The sequence below is a fragment of the Cetorhinus maximus genome, chromosome 1 (genome assembly GCF_964194155.1).
Source record: "Cetorhinus maximus chromosome 1, sCetMax3.hap1.1, whole genome shotgun sequence".
Classification (NCBI taxonomy): Eukaryota; Metazoa; Chordata; class Chondrichthyes; order Lamniformes; family Cetorhinidae; genus Cetorhinus; species Cetorhinus maximus.
The window spans coordinates 229,977,149-230,003,333 of record NC_135879.1 but is presented as its reverse complement, the minus strand read 5'-3'; the positions used below and the strand labels follow the sequence as shown (position 1 = coordinate 230,003,333).

Sequence of the window (26,185 nt, the reverse complement as noted above, 5' to 3'; positions counted from 1 at the left end):
TTTCAAAGCTCCAATGCTTCTTTTCACAAGGTAGATAATTTAATGAAATAAATATAGATACATTTTTTAAAATCCTACAACCTTGCGTTAAATCCAGCCAGTGACATAACTAATATTAAAGGTCCTAATTAAATTTAATGCAGTTCATAATGAACATGGATCCACAATACTAAACTGCCTCATATTTCACTTTCAACAATCTATTCCTGAAGAGGGAAATGTAAATGTCAAACTGATACAATTGTGCAACTGTTCCAGCATTGCCATCATTCTCAGGGCGACTGCACCAAACAAGGTTTAGCATTCAGATGGAAACGTCCAGATTTGATAGAGGTTAAGGTGGCTCACTGTTACCTTCCCAAGGACATTTAGGGATGGACAATAAATGCCAGTGACAACCACGGCACACAAAAGAATTCAATAAAAGAGATGGTCCCTTCTTGTATCAGTGTGCAATTCCACTAACACTTGTGCTGCAAAAATTCTCTACACACACTCTTTACGTGCAAATGTTAGATGTTGCAAAGATTTGTGTTAGTTTCTTTTTATATAGATCTCTTTGAGATGAGAGAACAGATTGAGAAAGTAACATCTGACAGAAGCAACACAGGGGCAGTGGCAAGGGTTTAACGTGCACCTGTTAGAACTGTGGAGTTTACAAGGGCACAAGATAATTATGGATGAGGGAAGTGATTCGGCCCAGCTTAGATCCACCAGCTAGAATGATCATAAAAACTCCCTCTCCCCTGCGCCACTGGTGTCCTTCAATGATTCCAGGGTGTCCAACTTCATCACTCTGTTCAGGAGTCTATCGCATGTATAAAAAAAGTCATCCTGCACTGTCTTTCCTCTGTCACCCTGATATTAGTCGCTCATCACCTCCTTCCTTGTCGCATCACTGAAAGCCATATTTTGAAACACATGGGTCCCACTCTTTGGAATTCCATTCCTGAACCACTTCACCTCTGCACCTCCCTCATTATTTCAGATCTCCTGAAAGTTTATATCTTTGACCAAACTTTGACCTACTAATCTCTCCCTCTTGCGTTTTCATCCATTTTTTTTTGACACCTCAGAACATTTTTCTACATGAAGTATAAGTTCTGGTTGTTGTAAATTGGCCATTTATAAGTTTAAAGCCATTGTTGTTCTTATGAAATGTAATTTAAAGTGATGTTCTGGATTTATCTTTTCCATGTAATTTATATCTTTATAAAATCACCCATCACACCTCTCCTGTCAAGGCTAGAGGTCAAAGTTCCTGCAGTATTTCCTTCACACTCAAATCTGTGAGACTAAGAATCATTTTTTAGGTCCTTTCTAGGACCTAAGAAATAGGACCAGGGGCAGCCATACAGCCCTTAAAGCCTGCTCCACCATTCAATGGGATCATGGGTGAACTTTTACATCATTTTCCTGCTCTATCCCAATGCCCCTTAGTGCCTAAAAATCTATCAATCTCAGCCTTGACACTACAAAATGACTGAACATCTACAACCATCTAGGGTAGAGAATTGTAAAGATTTGCAACCCTCTGAGTGAAGATATTTTTCCTCATTTCATTCCTAAATAGTTGACCCCTTATTCTGGGCCTAGGGCTCCTAATACTGCACTCTCCAGCCAGGTGAAACAGCTTCTGAGCAATTACTCCTGAAGCCCTCTAAATGTTTTATACATTTCAACGAGATCATCTCTAATTCTGCCAGTCTCCAGAGAATACAGAGATAAAAACAAAAAAACTGTGGATGCTGGAAATCCAAAACAAAAACAGAAGGGTCATGAGGACTCGAAACGTCAACTTTGCTCTTCTCCACCGATGCTGCCAGACCTGCTGAGTTTTTCCAGGTATTTCTCTTTTTGTTTCAGAGAATACAGGCCTATTCTACTCAATCTCTCCTCACAGGACATCCCTCTCATCCCAAGAACCAGTGTGGTGAACTTTTGTTGCCCCCAACAACCCTCTGACCTAAGCATATCCTTCCTTAGGAAAGGAGACCAAAACTGTACACAGCACTCCAGGTGTGATCTCACCAAACGTTGTCAGTCTCTATGGAGATCATAACAATCCATGAAGTGTCAGGCCAGTTGGTCGCATTCTTGCCTCTGAGTTGTAAGGTTGTGAGGTCCAGTCCCACCCCAGGGCCTGAGCACAAAACTCAAGGCTAATACTCTAGTAAAGTACTGAAGGACTGATGCACTGTTGCAGGTGTTGTCTATCAGATTATAAGTTAAACTGAGATGCTGTCTGCCCTTTCATGTCGACGTAAAATGGCACTATTTTGAAGAAGAGTGGGACAGTTATCCCTGATGTCCAGACCAATATTTGTCTCTGAAATCAACATCACAAAAACAGATCATGTGGTCCTTATTGCATTTCTATTTGTGGGAGATTGCTGTACAAAATTAGTTGCCATTTTTTCTATATTACAATGGCGACTTACATTTCAAAAGCGCTTCATTGGCTGTATAGTGCATTGGGATATCCTGGGCTGATGGAAAAATCACCACATAAATGCAACAGCTTTCAACACCCTATGTTCTTTGTTGAATGTGTTAGTGCATTGGACTCATAGGGCCAGATTTCTGTGGGGTTGGTCCAGCTCAGGAGAGCTTTAAAATGGTGCAGAAGTCCCGCCCCCATTTACAAGAGATTCCATTTTTGTTGCAGGGCGAAGGGGGCAGCATGTGAATCATACAGGAGGGAAACCCAAATTCAGCTGGACCATTTGAAATTAGTGCTGAGTTCAAACAGACCACATTTTTGCTGTTCTAGGGGCCTTAATTAACAGTGTGTGAGTCACAAATTTATGGAGGAGACATAAATGCTCTTGAAGGGCAGATGGGGTCTGTTTTATTGTCATGATCTGAAGTTGTTTAAATCCCCAAGCCTTTAAAAAAGAAAAAAAAAAACAAGCTGAAGCTGTCAGAGTTAAAATAACACTATCTGCTGCACTGCTTTAATTGACAGGCCATCTGGTTTAGGTTAGAAACATAACCATGACCCCCCTGTTCCACAGCTTCAGCAAAGTTTATTGTTGACATTTCCCAAGGGCTGTTATTACAGCTGAGGTCATTATGAATATTTGGTTGAGTTTCAAAAGTTGTAGATGCACTTATCTCAACAGGGAGGCATGCTGAGTTTCCATTTTGATTCAGAGTTTAAAGAGGCTTTTAAAGCATTGCTGTCTTAGATGTAGCTACTGAATAGAAGATTGTTTTTATATTAGATTGAACACATGCATTCATTTAAAACCTTTACTTGGGTTTCATGATTGAGAATTATTTTTCTGTATCAAGTGTTTGTGAATGAGAGCTGTATTAAATTGTTAGATGTTTTTTCATCTCCACATGGCTCCTGAGGTCTACCAATAGTGGCTACTGGGTGAGTAGCTATGGAGGTGCATGGGGGAATGAAGTGGCATAAAATGGAGGTCATGGAGGTGAAATGGACTTTTGAGGTGACATGGAGGTGGCATAGAGGGGGGAATGAGGTATGAGGGGGCATGGGGATGGAAAGGGGCATGAATTGAGATGGAGTGGGCATGGAGTATATGGTGGTGGCATGCGAATGGGTGCGAGGAATGAGAGTTGAGCGTTGTAGTGTGCCTTTAAGAAGATGAGCATGCGTCTATATACATGACTAGAAGAGAAATTATGCTTGTATTGTGTGTTCTGGTTTTAGTTTCACTTTTACTTTAAGCTGCAGAGCAAACAGCAGTTCCTAATGTCTCCAAGCTATACAGCAATGTAAGACTGTTCTCATGTGCCTGAGTTTTAATAAATGAACCCACAATGTGTTTACCCAATCCCTTATGAGTGATAGGTACCTTCTGTCTTATACAGCAAATAAGCTCAAGGATTTATATCATTATAAGAGCACAACACGGTGTGCAGCAGTGGTTCCTTCTAAATCACAATTCTGGCAGCTAATAGACATCTTTAACTAAAATCCACGACATAACGGCAAGGATAGAAAAAGCCTAAGTGCAGGTACAGCCTAATGAAGTGCAATAGTTCGTGCTACACGGCATGAAAAAACCCTCGGCCTCCTGGTAAGGCTGCAATGAAGTTGCACCATGGGAGAACATTGAAAACACAGCATGGTGACTGCAAAGGAGAGCTGTGGAGACACAGCACTGAGCAAATGCTTGGATAGAAAGCTGATAAGCAGACGGATCCCTTGTTGTGAGATTTGCAGCACATACCCTGTTAGCTCCGTGAGTGAGACAGTGCACCGGGAGGACCAGCAATGGGTTAGCTCAGTCGGGGAAAAGCCGAGTGACCAGGGTGTGGGCTGGATCGATAGTGAGCAAGAGACAGTCAAAAAAAATAATCATGGAAATCGAGGCAGAGAAGGTTATCATTTTAACAAGCAGCTACAGAACGCTGATCTGCAGCAGAAGGAAAGTCAAACGGATATTGTCAGAATGTCCACCAAATTCTCCAGTTTGAACCGGGGGAATGCAGCTGACCGACTCACCGAAATCAAAATGTTTAAACAGCAACAGAGCGGTGTCTTTTTGATTCAGGTATGTCTGATCCAGACAAGCAAGTATAAAGATTTGTCTAGCAACAGGGATTGGAGGTCTACGCATACTAAACACAACTGGATTAACAGAAGAAGAGCTAAAGGATCCCCGAAAGATATGGACCACATTGGAAGACTAGAATCAGGTTAAACTTCCGCATTCGACTAGAGTTCATGTCACTTCGGCAACAGCCTACAGAATCCACAGACTACCTTGTCAGCAGATGCAGACAAAAGGCTACTTATTGTAATTTTTCAAATGCAGAGTTAGCAGACAGAATTGCTGAATTGTTGATCACATCCACTCCCATGGAAGCTTTCCAGGCAGATCTGCGAGACAAGCCCGAAACATATAGCACCGAAAAGCTACTCAAGGATGGGTGTAAGTAATCGTCACAGGTCGACCATACGAAGAAGGAGCAGAAGTCGGCCATTCAGCCCCTCGAGCCTGCTCCGCCATTTAATAAGATCGTGGCTGATCTGATGGTAAGCTGAAAACGTGCATCCCGCCTACCGCCAATAACCTAGCACCCCCTTGCTTACCAAGAATCTATCCACCTGTGCCTTAAAAATATTCAAAGACTCTGCTTCCACCACCACCAGCTTACAAATCCTATGTACAACCTCAATTGCTGACACACTTACCAGAACACGCAAACTTGACAACACATATGGCAGGTAAGGACTTCTGCATGCACCACGGAAATACCCAATATTTCATCAGTCCTTCGAGGCATGCGGCAAAACATGCCATTGCTAGCAGCAGTGTACTAGAGCAGAGGCTGATGAGGCTACAAAGAGCCATGATGCACTGATCCAAACAGACCATGCACAAGTTGTACCTTCGAGCGATACGAACAACCTTCCAGTATCCCATGAGAAACATATTATTTGGATGAGGGAACTAAATGTAAAATTTCCAAGTTTGCTGATGACACGAAGCTTGGTGCAAATGTGAGTGGTGAGGAGGATGTTAAGAGGCTTCAGGGTGATTTAGACAGGTTGAGTGAGTGGACAAACACAAGGCAGTTGCAGTATAATGTGGATAAGTGTCAACTTATCCACTTCAGTAGGATAAACAGAATGGCAGAGTATTATTTAAATGGTGATAAATTGGCAGTTTAAAAAAATAATAATCTTTAGAATGGTCGAGCTAAATGGAATTGGTGTAGCTGGGGAGCGTTTTTGTGCCTTTGGAGACGGTGTGTTTGGCCAGATCCCCTGGCAGCATGAGGCGGACAGCCCTCTGGATCTTCCTCGCTGAGATGGTGTGGCGCTTGTTGTAGTGAATGAAGTGCGAGGCCTCAGAGGCAATACGCTCAAAAATGTCGACAGTGAAAGAATTCATGGCCTGGGACGAGATCCTGGTGGAAGTGTGGACCTGGGTCAGCACCCTGCACACATAAGTGGAATGGCTCAGCTTGCGAGATTTCCTCCACTTCTTGGGCAGCTTCTTGGTGACTTTAGTCAGCGACTGCTTCAATGCCTTGCGGCTCGCACCGCCCTTCACCGCAGGCCACCACCTCAGGCATTCCACTCAACATGGATGAACTCAAATGTACAAAGGGACCTGGGTGTCCTTGTACACAAATCACTGAAAGCAAGCATGCAGGTGCAGCAAGCAGTTAAGAAGGCAAATGATATATTGGCTTTCACTGTGAAGGGGCTTGAGCACAGGAACAAGGATGTGTTCCTGCAGCTGTACAGGGCCTTTGGTGAGACCACACCTGGAGTATTGTGTGCAGTTTTGGTCTCCTTACCTAAGAAAGGATATACTTGCCATCGAGGGACTGCAGCAAAGGTTCACCAGACTGATTCCTGGGATGACAGTATTTTTTATCTTTTATTAATTCACAGGACGTGGACTTCGCTGGCTGGGCCAAATTGGCTGAAGACTAGCACCCATGATACTGAGGACCTCCGATGGTGGCCGAGATGGATCATCCACTTTGTACTTCTGGCTGAAGATTGTTGCGAATGCTTCAGTCTTATCTTTTGCACTGATGTGCTGGGCTCCTCCATCATTGAAGATTGGAATATTTGTGGAGCCTCCTCCTCCAGTGAGTTGTTTAATTGTCGACCACCATTCACGACTGGATGTGGCAGGACTACAGAGCTTAGATCCAATCCAATGGTTGTTGGATTGCTTGCTGCTTATGCTGTTTGGCACACAAGTAGTGCTGTGTTGTAGCTTCACCAGATTGACACCTCATTTTTAGGTATGCCTGGTGTTGCTCTTGGCATGCCCTCCTGCACTCTTCACTGAACCAGGGTTGAACCCCTGGCTTGATAATATATAATATTATATATATAATGTATATAATAATGGTAGAATGGGGGATATGTCAGGCCATGAGGTTATAGATTGTGTTCAAGTACAATTCTGCTGCTGCTGATGGTCTACAGCGCCTCATGGATGCCCAGTCTTGAGTTGCTAGATCTGTCCGAAATCTATCCCATTTTGCACGGTGGTAGTGCCACAAAACACGATGGAGGGTATCTTCAATGTGAATATGGGACTTCGTCTCCACAACAACTGTGCGTTGGTCACTCCTACCGATACTGTCATGGACAAATGCATCTGTGGCAGGCAGGTTGGTGAGGATGAGGTCATGTATGTTTTTTCCCCCTTGATGGTTCCCCCAACACCCACCACAGAACCTGTCTATCAGCCATGACCTTTAGAACTCAACCAGCTTGGTCAGTAGTGGTGCTACCGAGCCATTCTTGTTGGTGGACATTGAAGTTCCCCACCCAGAGTACACTCTGTGCCCTTGCCACCCTCAGTGCTTCTTCAATATGGAGGAGCACTGATTCATCAGCTGAGGTAGGCTGGTACGTGGTAATCGGCAGGTGGTTTCCTTCCCCATGGTTTAACCTGATACCATGAGACTCCAGAGTCGATGTTGAGGACTGCCAGGGCAACTCCCTCCCGACTGTATACCACTGTGCCACCACCTCTGCTGTCTCGCCAGGCCATATCCAGGGATGGTGATGGAGGTGTTTGGGACATTATCTGTAAGATATGATTCCGTGAGGATGAATATGTCAGGCTGTTGCTTGACTAGTCTGTGAGACAACTCTCCCAATTTTGGCACTAGCCCCCAGATGTTAGTAAGGAGGACTTTGGGTCGACAGGGCTGAGCTTGCTGTTCATTTCTGGTGCTTAGGTTGATGCTGGTTGGTCCATCCAGTTTCATTCCTTTTTCTGTGACTCTGTAGCGGTTTGATACAACTGAGTGGCTTGCTAGGCCATTTCAGAGTGTGGGTCTGGAGTCACATGTAGGCCAGACCAGCTAAGGACAGCAGGTTTCCTTCCCTAAACGGCTTTAGTGAACCAGGTGGGTTTTTACAACAATGGTTTCATGGTCATCATTAGACTTTTAATTCCAGGTTTTTTAATTCAAAATTCCACCAGGTGCGATGGTGGGATTCGAATCCACATCCCCAGAGCATTACCCTGGGTCTCTGGATTACTAGTCCAGTGACAATACCACTACGCTATCACCTCCCCCAAAAGATTGTTGTAAGAGGAGGGATTTGGTCGAGTAGGCCTGTATTCACTGGAGCTTAGAAGAATGAGTGGAAATCTCATTGAAACGTATAAAATTCTGACAAGGCTGGACAGATTGGATGCAGGGATGATATTTCCTCTGGCTGGGGGGGCATCTAGAACAAGGGGCCACAGTCTCTGGATATGGGCTACGCCATTTAGGACTGAGATAAGGAGAAATTTCTTCACTCAGAGGATGGTGAACCTATGGAATTCTCTACCACAGGGGGCTGTGGAGGCCAACTCACTGAATATATTTAAGAAGGAAATAGATAGATTTTTAGACTCTAAAGGTGTCTAGGGGTTTGGGGAGAGAGTGTGAGTATGGTGTTGAGATAGGAGATCAGCCGTGAAGTGTTTGCCAAGATTCAAATCATATGTCCTAAGAAAGTTGATAACTATTCATTACTGGCCAGTATAGACACATGGGCAATGCCAGTGTACTAGCTCTGCGAATTCTAAAAGACATCTACACACAATCATGGTGAAAGCTATTACTGCGAAACCTTTAGTGTATAACAGTTCACTAATTCCATGTGCCGGATCCATAGTGCTGGAGTGCAAGCACAATCAATCCTTCTGAGTGTCACAAATATTCTACATTGTGCAAACTAAAGGCTCAGCAATTGCAGGTCTACCAGCATGTTGTGATCTCACATTGGTAACACTCAATGGAATCAGTCAGATATCACATGGCAGGCAGGTCATCATATTGGAACCTTCATGACCTGATATGCTTCAACAAACTCATCACTCACACATGGGCATAGATCGGATGAGAAGACCCACAAGAGAGACAGTCTATTGGACATTGTGAATGACTTTGAAGTTGTCATCACAAAGAACAGGTGATTCCACATGAAATTTCTACCCATCCTTGGTCCAAAATCACATCTGATCTCTTTGATGTCCATGGCACTGACTTCAATGTCATTGTCAATTACTTTTCCACTTATTCAATAATTGCACGATACACTAAGCAATACTGTCACACACACACTATAAGTGTTATTTTCAGTTAGTTGTGGTGCCTAGAGAGATCATTTTGGATAATAGCCCATAATTTATTGTTAAACAATTTCATGATATGTGTAAGAAGTGGAATATCAAACACACTACTTCTTCTCCTCACTACCCTAGATCTAACTGCCTAGCTGAATGAATCATTCACATGCTAAAATCCCTAATTCTCAAATGTAGACAGGCCAAGCAAGATCTACACATTGCACTATTGTATTTAAGAACAACACCTTTAAGTACAACTATTCCGTCACCAGCAGATCTCAATGTTTGGCAGACTTAGCAATTTACCAACTTACCTACTCTTACCTATTCTACTTTCCCAGAAAGTAGAGAGCACTTTGAAAAACTACAAAGGAAGATGACCAATGTGCACCAGAAAAATACAGGCATAGAATTTCCCGGTTTACAGTTGGGACAACAAGTTCACATCAAGATCCCATGGAAGGTACATGACAACCAGCCGAGATGACAAGGCATTGTTCAGGACCAAGGTCCCATGAAGTCATTGCACACAAAGGCACAACAGTGAGGCATAACCAAGGACAAATCAGATCTATCCCAGCACCTCAACCATCGTGCAGTTCTGCTGCATCTAGGACAAGATGCCACATGCGACCAGGAACAACATCCAAGAATGACAGCCCACAGAGTACTGTGAGAAATTAAATAAACCTTCAGAGAAGGTTAGCATCACAAAATCTGGGCAGATTACCTTTATGCTTTAGTGACTCATAGATGCATCAGTTCTATGCAATTATGTAATGGTAACTGAATGTGAACATGTATTGTAAATAGTTATACATCTTTGGAAGGGGAAAGTATCTTTAAAAAGAAAGGGGGATGTTGTAGTGTGCCTGTACTAGGGTGAATATGTGTCTCGATACATCACTAGAAGGAAAATTATGGATGTATTGTGTTCTACAGTTTTAGTTTCACTCTTTAAGCAACAGAGCAAACAGCAGCTCCTAATGTCTCCAAGCTTGACAACAATGTAAGATTATTCTCATGTGCCTAGTCTTAATAAATGAACCCACAATGTGTTTACCAAATCCTTTATTAGTGATTGGTGCCTTGTATCTTATACAGCAAATAAGCTCAAGGATTTATATTATTATAAGAAATGGCAGTGAGGACTAGAGGAAAATTTCAAAAGTCAAGCCATCTACCTCGGTGGCAAAAATCCAGCTCCTAAGTCTTTTTTAACTTCATCCGTAACAGTTATGAAGTATGATTATTGTTCATTTACATGTCCTCCATTTAATAGTTTATAGATGGCCGTAAAAAAAAAATTCTGCTGCTGTCTGTTCAGTTATATATTTTGTCCAGCTCGTATTTTTAATTTCTGTGGTGTTCCTCTCTGATCCTAGTTTGGTGTCATATACAAACTCCTCACGCCCACATTAACTTTTTGAATCCAGGACTTGGAGGCACCATCTTAAAAATTGAGCCAGACCATTCAGGGGTGAAATCAGGAAGCATTTTATTTTTCACACAAAGCTTAGTGGAACTCTCTTCCCCCATGAATATTGAGGAGAATTAGAGATTTCAAGACTGAGATCAATTAATTTTTGGCAGGTCTGGGTATCAAACGATATGGATCAAAGGCAAGCAAGTAGAGTTAAGTTGCAGATGAGCTGTGATCTAATTGAATGGTGGAATTTAGAGATATACAGGTCCTACCCTAAATCCCCACAGTTATGAGTTTAACGTTATGTATTTATTTATGTTGTATGCATTTATTTATTTGTTTTTCATTCATGGGATGTTGGTGTCAATGTCAAGGTCATTATTTATTGACCATCCCAAGTTGCCATTAAAATGACAGTGGTGAGCCTCTATCTTGAACTGCTGCAATTCCCATGGTACTCCCACAATGCTGTCAGGAGTTGAGTTTCAGGATTTTAATCCAGTGACAATAAAGGAATGGCTAATATATTTTCAAGTCGGGATGGCCCATGACTTGAAGGGGAACATGGGTTTGTCCTTCTAGGCGGTAGAGGTCATGGGATTGGGAGGTGCTGTTGAAGAAGCCTTGGCAAGTTGCTACACTGCATCTTGTAGATAGTACACACTGCTGCCACTGTGCACCAGCAGTGGAGGGAGTAAATATTTAAAGCGGTAATAACCTTCCTTGTGAAACTTTGTCCAGGTCCTTTTGAAGTCTCAGTATAATATGCCTTTGGGCTTACAACAGTCTACTTGGGTTAGGGAAATTGGTCAGACAGAATCTTCCCCTTCTGAACTCACAATTGGCTGCTGTTTTTTCAATCATTATTGTACAACAATCTTCAAGTTTACACCCGATGATTGATTCCATTGTTTTACATGGGATCAATGTAAAACAGCTAGCAGGCCTATAGCTGCTCGGTTTAATGTTTCACCCTTTTTGAATATGAGGACACATTAGACCGTTTGATGAGCTCTAGCGGTGCATGAATTAAATATGGGAAATGCTGGAACAGCACAGCAGGTAGTCAAGATACAAAAGAGAAAGATAGGTTCACATTTCAGATGTAAACCTTTATCAGCACTTAGATAGCAGAAAGGCAGTTAAAAAGTTATTTGTTAAGAAAGAACTTGCATTTACATAGGTCCTTATATCTCAATGCATTTCACTACCAATAAATGACCTATAAAGTGTAGCCACTGTTATACAAACAAACACGCAAGTCAATTTGCACATGGCAAATCAAATAGCAAATGGGTTAACATTTGGGGAAGCATGAACATTGTTAAGGACATGGGATAATTCAGCTACTCATCTTCAACTAGGTAGACATGGGCTCTTGTTCGTCTGAAAGATAGAGCTTCGTACAATGCAGTACTGCCACAGTGCCGGGCTGAAGTGTAATACTGGATGTTATGCTCCAATTCTGGAATGAGGATTGAAGCCATGCCCTCCGACTCAGAAGAGAGAATTGGCAGCACCACAGGTGAGGGAGAGAGGACCATGTTTCCTCTCCCTACTTCCAAATTTATCGATTGCACATTGAAAATAATAATTGTCTGCACACTGATAGCAGTGCGACGGAAAAAAATGTTTGTTCTCCCAAGTGGATGAGAAGCTGATCCAACATACATCCCGTGGTGGGAGTGGGAGAACAGTGGAAGGATGCACAGATTCAAGTCCTACTTCAGAGACTTGAGCACAAAATCCAGACTTAACTTCCAGTGCAGTGCTGAAATATCAAAGATAGTGATGTAAAATTTTGAATAGCACTGTAGGATCCTTTCCCTCAACAGCACCTTCCAAACCCATGACTTCTACCTCCTAGAGGGTCAAGGGTAGAAGACGCATGGGAACATCACCACCTGCAAATTCCCCTCCAAGCCACTCACCGTCCTGACTTGGGAATATATCGCCGTTCCTTTACTGTCACTGTGTCAAAACCCTGGTACTCCCTCCCTAACAGCACTGTGGGTGTACCTACACCACATGGACTGCAAAGGCTCAAGAAGGCAGCCCACCACCTCTTTCTCAGGGAATTAGTGATGGGCATATCCCATCAATGAATAAAAAAAAATCAGCTGAGCCAAGATGTCTAAAAAGAACTAACCAAGATGAAAGGAAGTAAGACTGAAGTCTGAATTTAATCAAAACTGTCAGAGAGAGAGAAAATGCAGAAGGTAATGCAGATAATTGGATGTTATGATGAATTGAAGCTAATGATAAGAGCAATTCTGAATATTACAGAGCTATCCCCAGTCATGAGTGAAGCTAAAAGTTAAAAGGTGAGACTTCAGCTGAGCCCCTCATGGATTTTGGAATGGGTCCTTTCTCCTCTTTTTGCAGCAATACACAGGATGCAAGGCCCAAAGGTGTTGGTATATAAATTTAAAGAGATCCCATGTCTTGTGGCGCAGTGAAGCTAGAAAATCTGGGTTTCAGTCCCACCCCAGGACTTGATGGCCACAGAAGCTGAGTTCATGACATGGCCAAACAGGTTGATAATCAACCCGTGAATCATTCTGCTATGCCTATAGCAGGGGTAAGAGCGGAAGAGGTCAGGTGTTTCTCATGTGTCGTTGCAGACTCGATGGGCCGAAGGGCCTCTTCTGCACTGTTTTCTGTGTGATTCTGTGAAGAGTTTCCTGGTCAGCTAGAAGCACGTGGGTGATGCAGTGCACCAGCCTCCCCCTGTTAAAAGCTCCACGTGGAAAACCTTGCCACAGGCTGTACCCCGTGGCAAGTGCCCTCCTTGCTTCGAGGACTGAGAGAGAGAGAGAGAGAGATAAAGAGAGCCGGCCGTGGCTATTCCCTTCTACAGCTGGGCACGCTGTGGAATAATGTGCCAGCGTTCCCCATCTCTCGCAGGTGACAAGCTGAGTTCAAGCCAAGAATGGAATAAAACAACTGTGAAAGAAAAAAAAAAGTCACCCTTTTAATCAACGGCTGCAAATTGGCTTTCCCTGAACTCTTCTCTAGTTATGGAATGTTGAACATTAGAGGCCCAGCTGGGAGCTCATCACACATGAAGATTAGAAGGTGAAAACACCAGGCACTGTTCAAGCCTGAAATCACATATAGCACACCGCATGCTGGGCAACTTCAACATGCCAGCTGCACGCTAATTCGGGCAGTAATGGGAAAGTCACACACAAACTTACTCCCTTTATGTGGTCCTTTTAATCATTTCAGCTGCACTTATAACTTAAAACGCATTCCTAATGGTGCCGGCAGCAGTGCCTGTTTTATTATTGATTGTGTCCTGGTCGGCGCTGCTACTGTGGCTGGGGAGGCATTAGGACTCCTCTCCTGGGCCACTCAAGTATTTACTATTTTCAGCCAGAGACCTTGCAGCAGTGGTGTCAGGCTGCTGTGCTATCCTTTCCGCTAATGAGGCAACATAAGAATTCTCCACACCACAAAGAGGGAGCTAGTCATTCTGCAGAGGTCGCTTTTTATTCGCAGGCTCCTCTCTTTGGCAAATGTTCAATTGTGAAGGTGCAACTTCGTGTCACCCCACCCCACTTGGGAAAAGAAACTTTTTTTCTGCCCAAGCTGCACTGCACATCCTGCCCCAGAGATCAGTGCATGAACATTTATTACTCACAATGTGCAATCAACAATTTCGGAAGTGGGGACAGGAAATGTAGTCCCCTAAATCTACTGATGCTGCCAAACTCAGGGCTGTTAGGTTACAAATAACGTGGATTGGACGCAGATGGAATCTGATAGACGAGCAAGTTGGGCAGAAAAACAGTAATTCATGGAATCATACAGCACAGAAGTAGGCCATTCAACTCATCCTGCCTCTGCCGGCTCTTTCAAAGGGCCATCCAATTCATCCTGCTCCCTTGTCCTATCCCCACTGCAAATATTTCCTATTGTTACCAGTGAATCTGTTTTCACCATCATTTCAGGCAGCAGATCCAAGATCACAACAACTCGCTGCATGAAAATAGCTTCTCCTTATCTACCCCATGGTCCTTTTGCCGATTGCCTTAAATCTGTGTCCTCCCATTGCCGACCTTTCAGTCACTTAGTTTCTCCCGAGTTACTCCATCAAGCCCCTTCGTGATTTTGAATACCTCCTTGTTAAGCTTCCCACTTAACCTCGCCATTAAGGCAGGCAAATGATGAGGACTGGGGCGGGGGAATAAACAGAATGTGAATGAGATGATATTACTCTACAGGACAGAATACAATCTGGGTTTATTCATCAATTGCGCAGCTGTAAAGGAACCAAAAAGGGGGGAGAAACAATTCCCAGGGTAGGTTTGCCATACCTCCAGGATTGGCCTGGAGTCTCCAGGAATTGAAGATCAATCTTCAGGACATTGCTGTGTGCAACCCTGGAGAAAAATCATTGGGACGTTGAAAAAGATTGGGATTTTTTTTTTGTCATTTTCTTTGAACATTTCTCTTTATCAGATATAAAAATAGTGAAAATGGGAAGAAAAAAGGCTGTTTGAATGACAGTCAAGCATCATCCAATTGGGTAATGAATCTTTTGGTTTTCCAATGGCGTAGGAAGGCAGTGTGTCACAAGGATGTGTTGCCCGACTAATGGCTGAAGTCATGTGATGAATCCTCCCGGGATGCATTTAATCACAATTAGCCACCCTATCGAAGGGGCGGATAACAAACTGTTGCAGTGGATTGATTCAGCTCCATCACAAGCATGGTGGGAACACCCTAACACTGGGCAGGGCACAGAAAAGAGCAACCAAATTAATAGCTAGTAGAAGGCACCTGGACATATAGGCGATTTAAACTGCACATGAATATAGCGAAAGAAAGAAAACCCAGGCAAGACGGTATCGAAGCATTCAAGATCATAAAGGTTTTAGATGAATTAAATTGCAAGGCAGTCTTATCCATTAACTCAACAAATTGAGGATTGTTCGAATTTTGTTGGGAGTGTGGAAGCCGCTTCAGTCCATCCGATTAAAATGATCACCTGTAAGGGGTAACCCGGAAATTTATGCTCAAGGTAGATTTATGGTTTTCAGCATGCCATAAATACACTTGCTGGCATATTTACACTTTAAACTCGGTATTCTTAAATTTAACACTCATCAGCTTGTAGTACAGTGAGCAAGTTATATTTAGTTGTAATTTACTTGAAATATGGAGGAGTATAGTTGGACTGGTTTTATTTTGAGTGGTCTTATGCAATCCTGGACATACAAGTTAGGGGTGCGTACTGCAGGCTGATTTACATGATGGGTGTGTGCACCCAGTACAAAGTGCAATGCTGAGTGGCTGTAAACCTGAGCAGGAGGTCCAGGTTTGTGTCGTGCAAGCATCACTTAAAGCCAGTCTGCACTTTTTAAAGGGGAGGTGCATTCAGGCTGGAGCAGGTGATGGAACTGGTTACAGAAGTGAAAATGAGCAAGAACAACAACTTTCATTTATATAGCACCTTTAATGTAATAAAATGCCCCAAGGCACTTCACAGCAGCATTAGAAAGCATAACTTGACACCAAACCACATAAGGAGACAGTAGGGCAGATGACCAAAGGCTTGGTCAAAGAGGTCGGTTTTATGGAGTCTCTTAGAGGAGGAAAGAGAGGCAGAGCGATATAGGGAGGGTATTCCAGAGCATAGGGCCCAGGCAGTTGCAGGCACTTCCACCAATGGTGGAGTGATTGGAATCCAGGTTGCTCAAGAGGCCAAAATTAGAGTGGGACAGGTTTCTCTGAGATGCTGTGGGGCGAAAGAGATTACAGAGCTAGGGAGGGGTGAGGCCGTGGAGGGATTTGAAAATCAGGTAATTACTTAACCAGGAGCTAGTGTCAGTCAACAAGCAAGGAGGGGGCGAACGAGGTTTAGTACAAGTCATGACAGGAGCAGCAGAGTTTGGATGACCCTAAGTTTAAGGAAGAAATAATGTGGGAAGCTGGCTATCAGTTATTAGAATAGTCGAGCCAGGATGTAAGGGGTTCAGCAGCAGGTGGGGTGGGGCAGAGAGGAGCGATGTTACGGAGGTGGTACTAGGCAGTGTTAGTGGCCACACAGATATGCAGTTGAAAGCTCATTTCAGGGAGAAATTAAATGCCAATGTTGCAGTTTAGCCTCAGATAGTTGTCATGAAGAGGGATGCAGTCGGTGGCTAGAGAGCAGAGAGTTTGGCAATATCTTCCCAATGTTTAATCGGAAGAAATTTCTACTTGTTCAGTGCCGGATGTCAGATAAGCAGTGTGATAATTTAGCAACAGTGAAGGGGTCAAGAGAGGCGGTGGTGAGATAGAGCTGGTGTCATCAGGGTAAATATGAAAACAGAATCACAGAATTTTAACGGCACAGAAGGAGGCCATTCGGCCCATCATGTCTGCACTGGCTCTCCAAATGAGCATTATGACCTAGTGCCATTGCCCTGATTTTCCCCGTACCCCTGCATGTTGTTTCTATTCAAATAATCATCTAATGCCCTCTTGAATGCCTCGATCGAACCTGCCTCCACCAAACTTCCAGGCAGTGCATTCCAAACCTGAACCATTCGTTGTGTGAAGAAGTTTTTTTCTCACTAAAACTAATACTGTGCTTTCGCAATTTGATGTTGAGGAGCAGCATGTAGCTGAGAAAAAGGAAAGGACCAAGGATAGATCCTTGAGGTATATCAGACATACCTTGGGGTATACCAGAGGTTACAGTGCGGGAGCAGGAAGAAAAGTCATTGATGGTGATTTTCTGGCTACAATGAGATAGTTAAGAATGGAACCAGGTGAGTACAATCCCATCCAGCTGGACAACAGTGGGGAGGCATCGGAGGAGGATGGTGTGTTCAACCATGTTAAAGGCTGCAGACGTGTGTCAGAGTCTCATGTGACTTCAATAAAAGCTGTTCCATTTTTTTTAATTTGCCCATGCGATATAAGCATCACCAGCTGGCAAAGTCAGCACTTGTTACCCATCCATAATTACCCTAAGAAGGCAGTGGTGAGCCACCTTCTTGAACCACTGTAGTCCGTGTGGTGTACAGATACACGTGCAGTGCTGTTGAGGAGGGAATTCCAAGATTGTGACCCAGGGACTGTGGCAGCCTGAAACAGGGCAGTAATCATACTCCAAGCTTCACTAATGTTGCACTGGATGCCTTGGTGGAGGAGATGGACAGGAGGAGAGAGCTGCTTTTTAAAAAAATTCTGTCATGGGATGTGGCATTTGTCATCCACATTGCTGTGGGTCTTGAGTCAGATGTAGGGCAGATCAGGTAAGGACAGCAGACTTTCTAACCTGACGGGTTTTTTACAACAACTGATAGTTTCATGGTCACCTGAGACTAGCTTTATATTCCAATTTATTACTCGAATTTAAATTCTACCAGCTAAATGGTGGGATTGAACCCATGTCCCCAGAACATTATCCTAAGCCTCTGGATTACTAGTCAGTGACATTATCACTGTGCCACCATCTCCTCCCTGAGAGAAGTATAGATTTATCTATAGGGGGCCAGGAAATCCTCCAGCCAGACCCTGAGAAGGCGTCTGGAGCTGTGCAAATCAGCAATGTAACCTCGAAGACATGGACACAGCGCCAAAAGAAGTTCAATGACCTGACATGAGTGGTCAAAGTCAGTGAATGCATTTTCCAATGGCACATTCCACTAACTGCACCATTAGCCTCAAAGCTGCTAATGAACTGCATCTCCATCACTTATCCACAAATGATCTCCTATCATGGCTCATACCTAACCTTCATATGCTCCACCTGACCCTCTCACACTTTGCCCTGTTGCACACCTCATACTCATTGTTGTGGTGTCTTTGATGAAGGGACCACAGGAGACTCAGGTACAGGTTACGATTGTTTATTTGAGCAATTCCAAGGAGGGCACCATCTCAATGCAGCTTGAGACAGTACTCTGCCAAACTACAAGTGAGTATGAGGTGTGCAACAGGGCAAAGTGTGAGAGGGTCAGGTGGAGCATATGAAGGTTAGGTATGAGCCATGATAGGAGATCATTTGTGGATAAGTGATGGAGATGCAGTTCATTAGCAGCTTTGAGGCTAATGGTGCAGTTAGTGGAATGTGCCATTGGAAAATGCATTCACTGACTTTGACCACTCATGTCAGGTCATTGAACTTCTTTTGGCGCTGTGTCCATGTCTTCGAGGTTACATTGCTGATTTGCACAGCTCCAGACGCCTTCTCAGGGTCTGGCTGGAGGATCTCCTGGCCCCCTATAGATAAATCTATACTTCTCTCAGGGAGGAGATGGTGGCACAGTGATAATGTCACTGACTAGTAATCCAGAGGCTGCCAGACTTGCTGAGTTTTTCCAGGTAATTCTGTTTTTATTTTGTTTTGGATTTCCAGCATCCGCAGTAGCTTTTAGCTTTTTGTTTTTATCTTTGTGTTTGATTGACTGCCACCTCTCTTCAAAAAAATGCCCTCTTGGAAGAAGTATGGTTCTGTCCTCCGACAGGATTTCCGACTGTCTCTTCTGCCCTGCTCACCTTCATTGCTTTCCATTTCTCTCCTGGTGTTTGACAAGGTGTTTACTAAAACCCGCTTTCACAGCCATATCTCCTTTCTCAGTGACTGTCTCCGTCTCCGACTCACCCCACGTGGATTTCAACTGAAATTCCATCCCTCTTGTTTCGAACCCACCCAGGATTACAGGTATCTCCGGGACATAAAACGTTTCTCGGACTGCTGTTCCCGTCGCATTCTGAGATCCACACTCAGTGCCATGCGCCGCCATATGAACACACTTGACCTCTCCCTCCAGCAGCACCGCCGCACCCTTTTTCAAAGCTGCGCGTGCCCCCAGTTTCATTTTATTCTTCGCCTCATCCGTCGCCTCAACAAGAAACTTTTTCTCTTTCTCTCAAGTGCTAAGGAACGCAAGCTCCAACAACTCATCGACTCCAACACCCATCGGGGACCCTCCACCCCTGCTTGTCCCTCCGTCCTCACCCCATCTTCCAATCCCAGCCCCAGCCGCGTATTCACTATACCCCCTGACCTTCCCCTCTCCGATGCTGAACGTTCAGTGCTCAGCAAAGGACTTAGTTTCATACCCTTACGCCCTCATCTCAATGAATTTCGGGCTCGGCATGATGCTGAACTCTTCTTCCGCCGTCTTCATCTCCGTGCTCACTTCTTTGGGCAGGAGTCCTCTCCCCGTTCAACGGATCCTTTTACCCACCTCCAATATTCTCCCTCCACTTGGACCCCTCCCTCTGGATTCTTACCTTCTCTTGATCTTTTCATTGAGAACTGTCGGCGTGACATTAGCCGTCTCAATTTCTCTGCTCCTCTCACCCATTCTAATCTGTCTCTCTCTGAACTCACTGCACTCCGTTCTCTCAGGTCCAACCCCAACATTGTCATCAAACCCGCTGACAAGGGTGGTACTGTTGTTGTCTGGCGCATTGACCTCTACCTCGCGGAGGCTGAGCGTCAACTCGCAGACGTTTCCTCCTACCTCTCCCTGGACCATGACCCCACCACAGAACATCAAGCCATTGTTTCCAGGACTGTCACTGACCTCATCTCCTCTGGAGATCTTCCTCCCACAGCTTCCAACTTGATAGTCGCCCAACCTCGGACGGCCCGCTTCTACCTCCTACCCAAAATCCACAAACAGAACTGTCCTGGCAGACCGATCGTGTCAGCCTGTTCCTGCCCCACGGAACTCATTTCTCGTTATCTTGACTCCCTTCTCTCTCCCCTTGTCCAGTCCCTTCCCACCTACATCCGTGATTCCTCTGACACCTTACGTCACATCAACAATTTCCAGTTCCCTGGCCCCAACCGCTTCCTCTTCACCATGGATGTCCAATCCCTCTACACCTCCATCCCCCACCAGGATGGTCTGAGGGCCCTTAGCTTCTTCCTTGAACAGAGGCCCCAACAATCCCCATCCACCACTACTCTCCTCCGTCTGGCTGAACTTGTTCTCACACTGAACAATTTCTCCTTTAACTCCTCTCACTTCCTCCAAATAAAAGGTGTGGCTATGGGTACCCGCATGGGCCCCAGCTATGCCTGTCTCTTTATGGGGTATGTGGAACATTCCTTGTTCCAGTCCTACTCCGGCCCCCTCCCACAACTCTTTCTCCGGTACATCGATGATTACTTCGGTGCTGCTTCATGCTCTCGTCGGGACCTGGAAAAATTTATTAATTTTGCTTCCAATCTCCACCCCTCCATCATCTTCACATGGTCCATCTCTGACACTTCTCTTCCCTTCCTTGACCTCTCTGTCTCAATTTCTGATGATAGACTGTCCACCAATATCCATTACAAGCCTACCGACTCCCACAGCTACCTCGACTACAGCTCCTCACACCCCGCTTCCTGTAAAGACTCCATCCCATTCTCTCAGTTCCTTCGCCTCCGTCGCATCTGTTCTGATGACGCTACCTTCAAAAACAGCTCCTCTGACATGTCCTCCTTCTTCCTTAACCGAGGTTTTCCATCCACGGTCGTTGACAGGGCCCTCAACCGTGTCCGGCCCATATCCCGCGCATCCTCCCTCACGCCTTCTCCTCCTTCCCAGAAACATGATAGGGTCCCCCTTGTCCTCACTTATCACCCCACCAGCCTCCGCATTCAAAGGATCATCCTCCGCCATTTCCGCCAACTCCAGCATGATGCCACCACCAAACACATCTTCCCTTCACCCCCCTTGACGGCATTCCGTAGGGATCGTTCCCTCCGGGACACCCTGGTCCACTCCTCCATCACCCCCTACTCTTCAACCCCCACTTATGGCACCTCCCCATGCCCACGCAGAAGATGCAACACCTGCCCCTTCACTTCCTCTCTCCTCACCGTCCAAGGGCCCAAACACTCCTTTCAAGTGAAGCAGCATTTCACTTGCATTTCCCCTAACTTAGTCTACTGCATTCGTTGCTCCCAATGCGGTCTCCTCTACATTGGAGAGACCAAACGCAAACTGGGCGACCGTTTTGCAGAACACCTGCGGTCTGTCCGCAAGAAAGACCCAAACCTCCCTGTCGCTTGCCATTTTAACACTCCACCCTGTTCTCTTGCCCACATGTCTGTCCTTGGCTTGCTGCATTGTTCCAGTGAAGCCCAACGCAAACTGGAGGAACAGCACCTCATCTTCCGACTAGGCACTTTACAGCCTTCTGGGCTGAATATTGAATTCAACAACTTTAGATCTTAAACTCCCCCTCCCCCCATCCCCACCCCGTTTCTTTTCCCCCCCCCACCCGCCTTTTTTTTCAATAATTTATATAGATTCTTCTTTCCCCACCTATTTCCATTATTTTTAAATCTAAAACTAAAACCTTTAGTCTTTCCACCCCACCCCCACTAGAGCTGTACTTTGAATATCCTGTCTTGCATTCTTAATTAGCACTTTTCTCAGACAAAGACCACCACCTTCAACACCTCTTTGACCCTTTTGTCTCTGACATCTTTTGATTATCTGCTCACACCACACCCTCAATGTGTCTCTTCCCCCCCACCCACCTTAAACCAATTTATATTTCTCCCTTGTTGAAACTATGCTTCAGTTCTGCTGAAGGGCCATGAGGGTTCGAAACGTTGACTGATTTCTTCTCCACCGATGCTGCCAGACTTGCTGAGTTTTTCCAGGTAATTCTGTTTTTATTTTACAAGTGTTCATCATATTTATACATTATTGGTCACGTACAAGAGCAGTTCCCAGATTTCGATCTTGTCAACATATAGGTTTACATTAAACAGACAAGTCTCTGGTACAAAGGTACATGTGGTCCCACCTACACCCAGGCAGAGACCTGCCCTCCTATCTAAACTGGGACCATCTGTTCTTCCCCTATCTGTTGAAGAGCACACTTAATCTATGTTATTGCCATTCTCTGACTCCAGTCTAACTCTTCTATCATATTTACATTCTTCTTCATCCAATTTGGCCTTGCTGATGCTCTCAAGCCCTGAGAATGTGCAAGGTTCAGCATTCTCTCCGCCCCAGCCTGAACTTTAAATGTTAACTACTTAGCAATTGTGGTTTTGCATGCTGGGATATTTTAAGTCAAGTCCCTTGATCATTACTGTATTCCTTTATTTCCCCCTAACACTTATATTTCACAGCTCCTATTGAAGCTATTCATCCATGAAAGCCATATCTCGCAAAGACATTGCACCATATTCATTAACACATTTCAGTCTCTCTTGCAGGACCAGGGGGTGCATAACCAGAGGTAGCAGCACCTCACAGGCAGGGCAGGCACAGCTGAATGTCCTTACCCCCACGAATAAGATGGGGCTCGACATGATTAGATTGACCAGAGGTGGGGCGGAGACCATCAAAGATGATGGGATCTAATCCCCCTTCTCACATCCCACTTGCCCTTCATGCCACAATCTTTTCTGATTTAAAGCTGTAAATGGTGCAAGGATTCATGGCTTACTTTCCCCCCCAACCCCACACCACAACCCCACCCTCACCCTTGTGATTTTTTTTTCATTTCAAATACCCTAGAACAGCACCCTGGCCAGACACAGCCTTCATTCCTCATCCTCCTCCTCCTTCCTCCATCAGTATATCCTGCTTTGTGCCACCTCTGCCCACTCTCTCTGTCATGTTGTGGACCAAGCGGAGTGCAAACTACTGCACCCCATGTCAGGAAGCAAGTGATTTTTTTCAGAATACGGGTTAACAGGACAAAGCCGTTCATCATATACTAAAACACTCCTGTAGACTTCAGTAACTTCCAAACAACTCTGGAAATCACCAAACAAAGGCAGCAAACACCAAGAGAAGTCAATCAGAAACTAACCTGAAAGTTGTTGATGATCGCTTTAAATAGCTCTGACGAGTATCCTTCCTGCAGTTGAATAAATGTTCAGCTGTAAGCAAGGGTGTTATCAGGTGGAGCATTAGGATCCCTGACATTAAATAGCATTCTATGCTGGTTGAAGTCACTATCTGCCTACTGCGTATACTTCCAGCAGATACTCCCTGAGTACCTGCTAACACCATCAGCAAAATGGCATTCGGTACAGCTAGCACAGGAGTGTGCATGTGCGCCATGGACACCATTTTGGAGGCACAATAGCATACTCAGCACCATAAAACTATGTGCACAGAGCCAAATTTAGCAGCCATTTTATCAAATAAAATTGTTCTTGTACTATCTGGCCTATAAAATAATGGCCTGAATTTTCAAGATGACTGAAGAGTCATCTCCGCCAACTCCAGCAGCCCGGGTGCCATATTTCACTCTAATGAGCATTGATTGGCATAAGGCCAGTCTTCCACCTTTCACTCAGGAGGAAGTCCCACCTTGGAGAGCTTCTGTCCAATCAGATTGGCTGAAAGCTCTCCAGTCCCTCCAAGCACAGCGTTGCAGTGGCTGGAAGAGGCACTGCAGGGAACTGCCTGGCACCAAGTCCCGGGAACTGGAGGGCAAGTGAGTGGCAGGGGTCCCAGGGCGGGAAGGGAAGGGGAGACCTAGGGAGTTGTGAGAGGGGCTATCGGGGTCTCGGGATATCAGCCCGGAGGGGAGGGAGGTTCAAAGGCCACCTGGTCTTAAGGGGAGGGTGGCTACAGTCAGGAGGAGGCTTCTGATGGAAGCGACCACCCACTTCTTGCCCGAAATCTAACTTACGTTATTTACGCGTTTCCCCCCGCCCCCAAACTGTTACCTGCCCAACAGCCTAAAAATTGAGGCTGGGCGGGAAAAGGTTGTTAAGTGGCCATTTAAAGGCCTTATTTAGGGCAAGGGCAGGTTTCCCGTCTGAGGCCCTACCTGCCCCACTGTACAATCGCTACCTTCAGAGGGCTTCAGATGGCAGAGCTCTTGTCGCTGCAGGGACTGGAGAGCTGTTGGCCAATCAGGTGGGATTTCCTCCCAAGTAAGTGGTGGAATCTCTGCCTGCAGCCAATTGGCGCTCATACGAGCATGAAATGGCTGTGAGGCACTTGGAGTCAGCGGGGATGCGTTCCCCGTTGTGTCCCTCTTCAAATGGCAGGCTGGGAGACCCTGCCACCTGAAAAATTCAGGCCCATGGCACCAGATCCTGGATTATTAGTCCATTAACATAACCACTGTACTGCTATACCTCTCTATGATATAGCATGGAGATTTACATGTGTTTAACTAAATAATTGTATAGAACCTGGGACCTGAATGAGGCTGACTCAAGACTTGTGTCGACTCATGACTCATGTCCAAAAGGTCAGTACTTCTTTGACACTGCACAGGGCACACAATGGACACAACAGGCCTCAGATTCTTTCACACATACTGCAGGGCGCTGCCATGCGTAGCAATGTGTATCTAATAAAGGCCAGGAGCCGGTTGTCAGTCCCAGTGGATTTCAAATCAATGGCTGTCAACATTAGTTACCCATCAAAATTATTACGTCATTAAAAATTCTGTTATCAAAATGCATCCAACACTAATTGTTTGGTATCACTTAGCTCCTTAAATTTGTTGCAGCAAAACTCATTTCAGAATGTGAGTTCAGGATTCCTGTTTTCCTTCCCATCCCTTGCATAAGCCCTTGAACAAGGGGCTGCATCTTCTGGTCGGCGAGTGGGGGGGGGGTGCGAGGCCCGTTCGCCGATGTGTAAAATGACGCGAGATGACTTCGGCCGCGCATCCCGACGTCACCGCGCGTCATTTAGATTTTCAGTTCGGCGGGCGCGCAGCAGGCTCGGCTGCAGGCCCACCAAACTGTCAACGGCCACTTAAGGCCTTTAAAAAAGTAATTAAACCAATCAATGGACCTGCCCGTCCAACCTTACAGTTGGCGGGCAGGCAAAGAGCCCAGGCGGCCTTCAGAGAAACCATGAAACCTCATCCACGGACAAGATGGGGTTTCATGAGGGATTTAAAATGTGTATAAAATGTTTACAGAAAAGAAATTGACGTGTCCCAGCTCATGTGACCGTGTCACATAAGGGGACATGTCAGGAATATTTTTTTCTACCCTTCCAAAAATTTTTAGAACTTCCACCAATCTCCCTGAGGTGGCACTTTGCCTCAGGGAGGTCTGTGCGCTCTCCCGCGCGAATGCTCGAAAGAGCGCACTCCTGGCTCAGGGAACCCTCCCCCCCACCCCCAACCGTACAGGGAGCGCTCAGCTTCATTGGCCACGTCCACGTAAAATGGTGGCGCGCCCCCAACCGGGGGCACCGATCAGGAGCCCGCCTGCCCGCGCCTGCTCCCGCACATCCCCCACCGACGGGGGAGGGGGGGTGTGGGGGGAAATGCTGCCCAAACAGATCATTTTTTCTGAAAATTTCCTTACATCAGAAATTGAGCTTTTGCTGCCTCATATTTCTCATCAGCCACCTCTCCACCTGCTCTGGTCCCCATCTCCTCCTCATGTCCCCATGTTTACCTTTTGGGTAAGCAAGAATTTCCTTCAATTTAACATTGTATGTGCTTCCCATCTAGCATCCTTTCTGCACTGCCTTTGGCACTTAAAAGTCTCTTTTATTCCTTGACAGCCAGACACAGGATTCAAGATAATGGCCTGACCAGAGCACTATAAAGTTTACTTTGATTATGCCTCTGTCAAATGCCTTCGGACATGTTTCTGTATTAAAAGCCACTACATAGCATAAGTTGTTGATCACCACCTCCTCTGACATATTTACATTGTGGTTATCTCGTTCAACCACCTATTGAACTTTGTGATTTGCTGCTCTCTAATAGT

The 26,185-nt window shown here is 45.2% G+C and overlaps 1 long non-coding RNA gene across 2 annotated transcripts in view; it reads right to left on the bottom strand.

Moving 5' to 3' along the window:
• The window catches only part of LOC144687849 (uncharacterized), a 123,080-nt gene that overhangs the window by 72,627 nt on the left and 24,268 nt on the right, over positions 1–26,185 (bottom strand). The window contains exon 1 of one of the 2 annotated variants that reach the window (XR_013578229.1): positions 23,296–23,697. The exons of the other annotated variant lie outside the window; for it this stretch is intronic. This is a non-coding gene — a long non-coding RNA (uncharacterized LOC144687849). Of the gene's footprint in view, positions 1–23,295; positions 23,698–26,185 lie in introns of those variants that run through there. 2 annotated transcript variants of the gene reach the window in all.